The sequence below is a fragment of the Ochotona princeps genome, chromosome 3 (genome assembly GCF_030435755.1).
Source record: "Ochotona princeps isolate mOchPri1 chromosome 3, mOchPri1.hap1, whole genome shotgun sequence".
NCBI classification, from domain to species: domain Eukaryota; kingdom Metazoa; phylum Chordata; class Mammalia; order Lagomorpha; family Ochotonidae; genus Ochotona; species Ochotona princeps.
Window position 1 is genome coordinate 478505 of NC_080834.1, and position 7258 is coordinate 485762.

The following is a 7258-nucleotide window of genomic DNA, read 5'->3' on the forward strand; positions in this document are numbered from 1 at the left end:
TCTACCAGGTTCAATCCTAGATAATGCACTCAAAGGGCATTAAGCATAGAGTGTGAAAACTGAGTTTCCTTGAGAACTGCTTGGAAGCCTGATGGCTGTGTGAAGTTAGTAGAGCCAAATGGAGTTGTTCTCCCACAAGAACCACTCGGCTGATCCTTCTTCAATATGCCCTTCACCAACATGCAGTGTTTCCTTGATTGAATTAGCTCTCACACCAATATTGCGTCGAGAGCCTTTGCATTGAGGGCTATCTGAAAACGGCTGTGGCGCTGAAGTTGCCTGAGAATGTGGAGTTGGTGGCATGTGAAACCCGCATGTGGAGCATTTGTTTGTGTGGGATGCTCTACCAGGATCATTCCTAGATAATGCTCTCAAAGGGCACTAAGCATAGAGTGTTGAAAACTGAGTTTCCCTTGAGAGCTGCTTGGAAGTCTGATGGTGTGTGAAGTTAGTGAGCCCAATGGAGTTGTTCTCCCACAAGAACCACTCGGCTGATCCTTCTTCAATATGCCCTTCACCACATGCAGTGTTTCCTTGATTGAATTAGCTCTCACACCAATATTTGCGTCTAGAGCCTTTGCATTGAGGGCTATCTGAAATCGGAGGTGGCGCTGAAGTTGCCTGTGAATGTGGAGTTGGTGGCATGTAAAACCCACATGTGGAGCATTCGTTTGTGTGGGATGCTCTACCAGGTTCATTCTGAGATAATTCACTCAAAGGGCACTAAGCATAGAGTGTGAAAAACTGAGTTCCTGAGAGCTGCTTGGAAGCCTGATGGTGTGTGAAGTTAGTGAGCCAAATGGAGTTGTTCTCCCACAAGAACCACTCGGCTGATCCTTCTTCAATATGCCCTTCACCAACATGCAGTGTTTCCTTGATTGAATTAGCTCTCACACCAATATTTGCGTCTAGACGCCTTTGCATTGAGGGCTATCTGAAAACGGCTGTGGTGCTGAAGTTGCCTGAGAATGTGGAGGTTGGTGGCATGTGAAACCCACATGTGGAGCATTCGTTTGTGTGGGATGCTCTACCAGGATCATTCCCTAGATAATGCACTCAGAGGGCACTAAGCATAGTGTGTGAAAACTGAGTTTCCTTGAGAGCTGCCTTGGAAGCCTGATGGTGTGTGAAGTTAGTGAGCCAAATGGAGTTGTTCTCCCACAAGAACCACTCGGCTGATCCTTCTTCAATATGCCCCTTCACCAACATGCAGTGTTTCCTTGATTGAATTAGCTCTCACACCAATATTTGCGTCTAGAGCCTTTGCATCGAGGGCTATCTGAAAACGAAGGTGGCGCTGAAGTTGCCTGTGAATGTGGAGTTGGTGGCATATGAAACCCACATGTGGAGCATTCGTTTCTGTGGGATGCTCTACCAGGTTCCATTCTGAGATAATTCACTCAAAGGGCACTAAGCATAGAGTGTGAAAACTGAGTTTCCTTGAGAGCTGCTTGGAAGCCTGATGGGTGTGTGAAGTTAGTGAGCCAAATGGAGTTGTTCTCCCACAAGAACCACTCGGCTGATCCTTCTTCAATATGCCCTTCACCACCATGCAGTGTTTCCTTGATTGAATTAGCTCTCACACCAATATTTGCATCTAGAGCCTTTGCATTGAGGGCTATCTGAAAACGGCTGTGGCGCTGAAGTTGCCTGAGAATGTGGAGTTGGTGGCATGTGAAACCCATCATTCGTTTGTGTGGGATGCTCTACCAAGTTCATTCTGAGATAATGCACTCAAACGGCGTTAAGCATAGAGTGTGAAAACTGAGTTTCCTTGAGAGCTGCTTGAAGCCTGATGGTGTGTGAAGTTAGTGAGCCAAATGAGTTGTTCTCCCACAAGAACCACTCGGCTGATCCTTCTTTAATATGCCCTTCACCAACATGCAGTGTTTCCTTGATTGAATTAGCTCTCACACCAATATTTGCGTCTAGAGCCTTTGCATTGAGGGCTATCTGAAAACGGCTGTGGCGCTGAAGTTGCCTGAGAATGTGGAGTTGGTGGCATGTGAAACCCGCATGTGGAGCATTCGTTTGTGTGGGATGCTCTACCAGGATCATTCCTAGATAATGCACTCAAAGGGCACTAAGCATAGTGTGTGAAAACTGAGTTTCCTTGAGAGCTGCTTGGAAGCCTAGATGTTGGTGTGTGAAGTTAGTGAGCCAAATGGAGTTGTTCTCCCACAGAGAGACCACTCGGCCTGATTCCTTCTTCAATATGCCCTTCACCAACATGCAGTGTTTCCTTGATTGAATTAGCTCTCACACCAATATTTGCGTCTAGAGGCCTTTGCATTGAGGCTATCTGAAACGGAGGTGGCGCTGAAGTTGCCTGTGAATGTGGAGTTGGTGGCATGTGAAACCCACATGTGGAGCATTCGTTTGTGTGGGATGCTCTACCAGGTTCATTCTGAGATAATTCACTCAAAGGGCACTAAGCATAGAGTGTGAAAACTGAGTTTCCTTGAGAGCATGCTTGGAAGCCTGATGGTGTGTGAAGTTAGTGAGCCAAATGGAGTTGTTCTCCCACAAGAACCACTCGGCTGATCCTTCTTCAATATGCCCTTCACCAACATGCAGTGTTTCCTTGATTGAATTAGCTCTCACACCAATATTGCGTCTAGAGCCTTATGCATTGAGGGCTATCTGAAAACGGCTGTGGCGCTGAAGTTGCCTGAGAAATGTGGAGTTGGTGGCATGTGAAACCCGCATGCGGAGCATTCGTTTGTGTGGGATGCTCTACAGGATCATTCCTAGATAATGCACTCAAACGGCGTAAGCATAGAGTGTGAAAACTGAGTTTCCTTGAGAGCTGCTTGGAAGCCTGATGGTGTGTGAAGTTAGTGAGCCAAATGGAGTTGTTCTCCCACAAGAACCACTCGGCTGATCCTTCATCAATATGCCCTTCACCAACATGCAGTGTTTCCTTGATTGAATTAGCTCTCACACCAATATTTGCGTCTAGAGCTTTTGCATTGAGGGCTTTCTGAAAACGGCTGTGGCGCTGAAGTTGCCTGAGATGTGGAGTTGGTGGCATGTGAAACCCGCATGTGGAGCATTCGTTTGTGTGGGATGCTCTACCAGGTTCATTCTGAGATAATGCACTCAAAGGGCACTAAGGATAGAGTGTGAAAACTGAGTTTCCTTGAGAGCTGCTTGGAAGCCTGATGGTGTGTGAAGTTAGTGAGCCAAATGGAGTTGTTCTCCCACAAGAACCACTCGGCTGATCCTTCTTCAATATGCCCTTCACCAACATGCAGTGTTTCCTTGATTGAATTAGCTCTCCACCAATATTTGCGTCTAGAGCCTTTGCATTGAGGGCTATCTGAAAACGGAGGTGGCGCGGAAGTTGCCTGTGAATGTGGAGTTGGTGGCATGTGAACCCACATGTGGAGCATTCGTTTGTGTGGGATGCTCTACCAGGTTCATTCTGAGATAATTCACTCAAAGGGCACTAAGCATAGAGTGTGAAAACTGAGTTTCCTTGAGAGCTGCTTGGAAGCCTGATGGTGTGTGAAGTTAGTGAGCCAAATGGAGTTGTCTCCCACAAGAACCACTCGGCTGATCCTTCTTCAATATGCCCTTCACCAACATGCAGTGTTTCCTTGATTGAATTAGCTCTCACACCAATATTTGCGTCTAGAGCCTTTGCATTGAGGGCTATCTGAAAACGGCTGTGGCGCTGAAGTTGCCTGAGAATGTGGAGTTGGTGGCATGTGAAACCCGCATGTGGAGCATTCGTTTGTGTGGGATGCTCTACCAGGATCATTCCTAGATAATGCACTCAAAGGGCGTTAAGCATAGTGTGTGAAAACTGAGTTTCCTTGAGAGCTGCTTGGAAGCCTGATGGTGTGTGAAGTTAGTGAGCCAAATGGAGTTGTTCTCCCACAAGAACCACTCAGCTGATCCTTCTTCAATATGCCCTTCACCAACATGCAGCATTTCCTTGATTGAATTAGCTCTCACACCAATATTTGCGTCAAGAGCCTTTGCATTGAGGGCTATCTGAAAACGGCTGTGGTGCTGAAGTTGCCTGAGAATGTGGAGTTGGTGACATGTGAAACCCGCATGTGGAGCTTTTGTTTGTGTGGATGCTCTACGAGGATCATTCCTAGATAATGCACTCAAAGGGCACTAAGCATAGAGTGTGAAAACTGAGTTTCCTTGAAAGCTGCTTGGAAGCCTGATGGTGTGTGAAGTTAGTGAGCCAAATGGAGTTGTTCTCCCACAAGAACCACTCGGCTGATCCTTCTTCAATATGCCCTTCACCAACATGCAGTGTTTCCTTGATTGAATTAGCTCTCACACCAATATTTGCGTCTAGAGCCTTTGCATTGAGGGCTATCTGAAAACGGCTGTGGTGCTGAAGTTGCCTGAGAATGTGGAGTTGGTGGCATGTGAAACCCGCATGTGGAGCATTCGTTTGTGTGGGATGCTCTACCAGGTTCAATCCTAGATAATGCACTCAAAGGGCATTAAGCATAGAGTGTGAAAACTGAGTTTCCTTGAGAGCTGCTTGGAAGCCTGATGGTGTGTGAAGTTAGTGAGCCAAATGGAGTTGTTCTCCCACAAGAACCACTCGGCTGATCCTTCTTCAATATGCCCTTCACCAACATGCAGTGTTTCCTTGATTGAATTAGCTCTCACACCAATATTGCGTCGAGAGCCTTTGCATTGAGGGCTATCTGAAAACGGCTGTGGCGCTGAAGTTGCCTGAGAATGTGGAGTTGGTGGCATGTGAAACCCGCATACGGAGCATTCGTTTGTGTGGGATGCGCTACTAGGATCATTCCTAGATAATGCACTCAAACGGCGTTAAGCATAGAGTGTGAAAACTGAGTTTCCTTGAGAGCTGCTTGGAAGCCTGATGGTGTGTGAAGTTAGTGAGCCAAATGGAGTTGTTCTCCCACAAGAACCACTCGGCTGATCCTTCTTCAATATGCCCTTCACCAACATGCAGTGTTTCCTTGATTGAATTAGCTCTCACACCAATATTTGCGTCTAGAGCCTTTGCATTGAGGGCTATCTGAAAACGGCTGTGGTGCTGAAGTTGCCTGAGAATGTGGAGTTGGTGGCATGTGAAACCCGCATGTGGAGCATTCGTTTGTGTGGGATGCTCTACCAGGTTCATTCTGAGATAATTCACTCAAAGGGCACTAAGCATAGAGTGTGAAAACTGAGTTTCCTTCAGAGCTGCTTGGAAGCCTGATGGTGTGTGAAGTTAGTGAGCCAAATGGAGTTGTTCTCCCACAAGAACCACTCGGCTGATCCTTCTTCAATATGCCCTTCACCAACATGCAGTGTTTCCTTGATTGAATTAGCTCTCACACCAATATTGCTTCGAGCCTTTGCATTGAGGGCTATCTGAAAACGGCTGTGGTGCTGAAGTTGCCTGAGAATGTGGAGTTGGTGGCATGTGAAACCCGCATGTGGAGCATTTGTTTGTGTGGGATGCTCTACCAGGATCATTCCTAGATAATGCACTCAAAGGGCACTAAGGATAGAGTGTGAAAACTGAGTTTCCTTGAGAGCTGCTTGGAAGCCTGATGGTGTGTGAAGTTAGTGAGCCAAATGGAGTTGTTCTCCCACAAGAACCACTCGGCTGATCCTTCTTCAATATGCCCTTCACCAACATGCAGCGTTTCCTTGATTGAATTAGCTCTCACACCAATATTTGCGTCTAGAGCCTTTGCATTGAGGGCTATCTGAAAACGGCTGTGGCGCTGAAGTTGCCTGAGAATGTGGAGTTGGTGGCATGTAAAACACGCATGTGGAACATTTGTTTGTGTGGGATGCTCTACCAGGATCATTCTGAGATAATTCACTCAAAGGGCACTAAGCATAGAGTGTGAAAACTGAGTTTCCTTGAGAGCTGCTTGGATGCCTGATGGTGTGTGAAGTTAGTGAGCCAAATGGAGTTGTTCTCCCACAAGAACCACTCGGCTGATCCTTCTTCAATATGCCCTTCACCAACATGCAGTGTTTCCTTGATTGAATTAGCTCTCACACCAATATTGCGTCGAGAGCCTTTGCATTGAGGGCTATCTGAAAACGGCTGTGGCGCTGAAGTTGCCTGTGAATGTGGAGTTGGTGGCATGTGAAACCCGCATGCGGAGCATTCGTTTGTGTGGGATGCTCTACCAGGATCATTCCTAGATAATGCACTCAAAGGGCACTAAGCATAGAGTGTGAAAACTGAGTTTCCTTGAGAGCTGCTTGGAAGCCTGATGGTGTGTGAAGTTAGTGAGCCAAATGGAGTTGTTCTCCCACAAGAACCACTCGGCTGATCCTTCTTCAATATGCCCTTCACCAACATGCAGTGTTTCCTTGATTGAATTAGCTCTCACACCAATATTTGCGTCTAGGGCTTTTGCATTGAGGGCTTTCTGAAAACGGCTGTGGTGCTGAAGTTGCCTGAGAATGTGGAGTTGGTGGCATGTGAAACCCGCATGTGGAGCATTCGTTTGTGTGGGATGCTCTACCAGGTTCATTCTGAGATAATTCACTCAAAGGGCACTAAGCATAGAGTGTGAAAACTGAGTTTCCTTGAGAGCTGCTTGGAAGCCTGATGGTGTGTGAAGTTAGTGAGCCAAATGGAGTTGTTCTCCCACAAGAACCACTCGGCTGATCCTTCTTCAATATGCCCTTCACCAACATGCAGTGTTTCCTTGATTGAATTAGCTCTCACACCAATATTGCGTCGAGCCTTTGCATTGAGGGCTATCTGAAAACGGCTGTGGCGCTGAAGTTGCCTGAGAATGTGGAGTTGGTGGCATGTGAAACCCGCATGTGGAGCATTTGTTTGTGTGGGATGCTCTACCAGGATCATTCCTAGATAATGCACTCAAAGGGCACTAAGCATAGAGTGTGAAAACTGAGTTTCCTTGAAAGCTGCTTGGAAGCCTGATGGTGTGTGAAGTTAGTGAGCCAAATGGAGTTGTTCTCCCACAAGAACCACTCGGCTGATCCTTCTTCAATATGCCCTTCACCAACATGCAGTGTTTCCTTGATTGAATTAGCTCTCACACCAATATTTGCGTCTAGAGCCTTTGCATTGAGGGCTATCTGAAAACGGCTGTGGTGCTGAAGTTGCCTGAGAATGTGGAGTTGGTGGCATGTGAAACCCGCATGTGGAGCATTCGTTTGTGTGGGATGCTCTACCAGGTTCAATCCTAGATAATGCACTCAAAGGGCATTAAGCATAGAGTGTGAAAACTGAGTTTCCTTGAGAGCTGCTTGGAAGCCTGATGGTGTGTGAAGT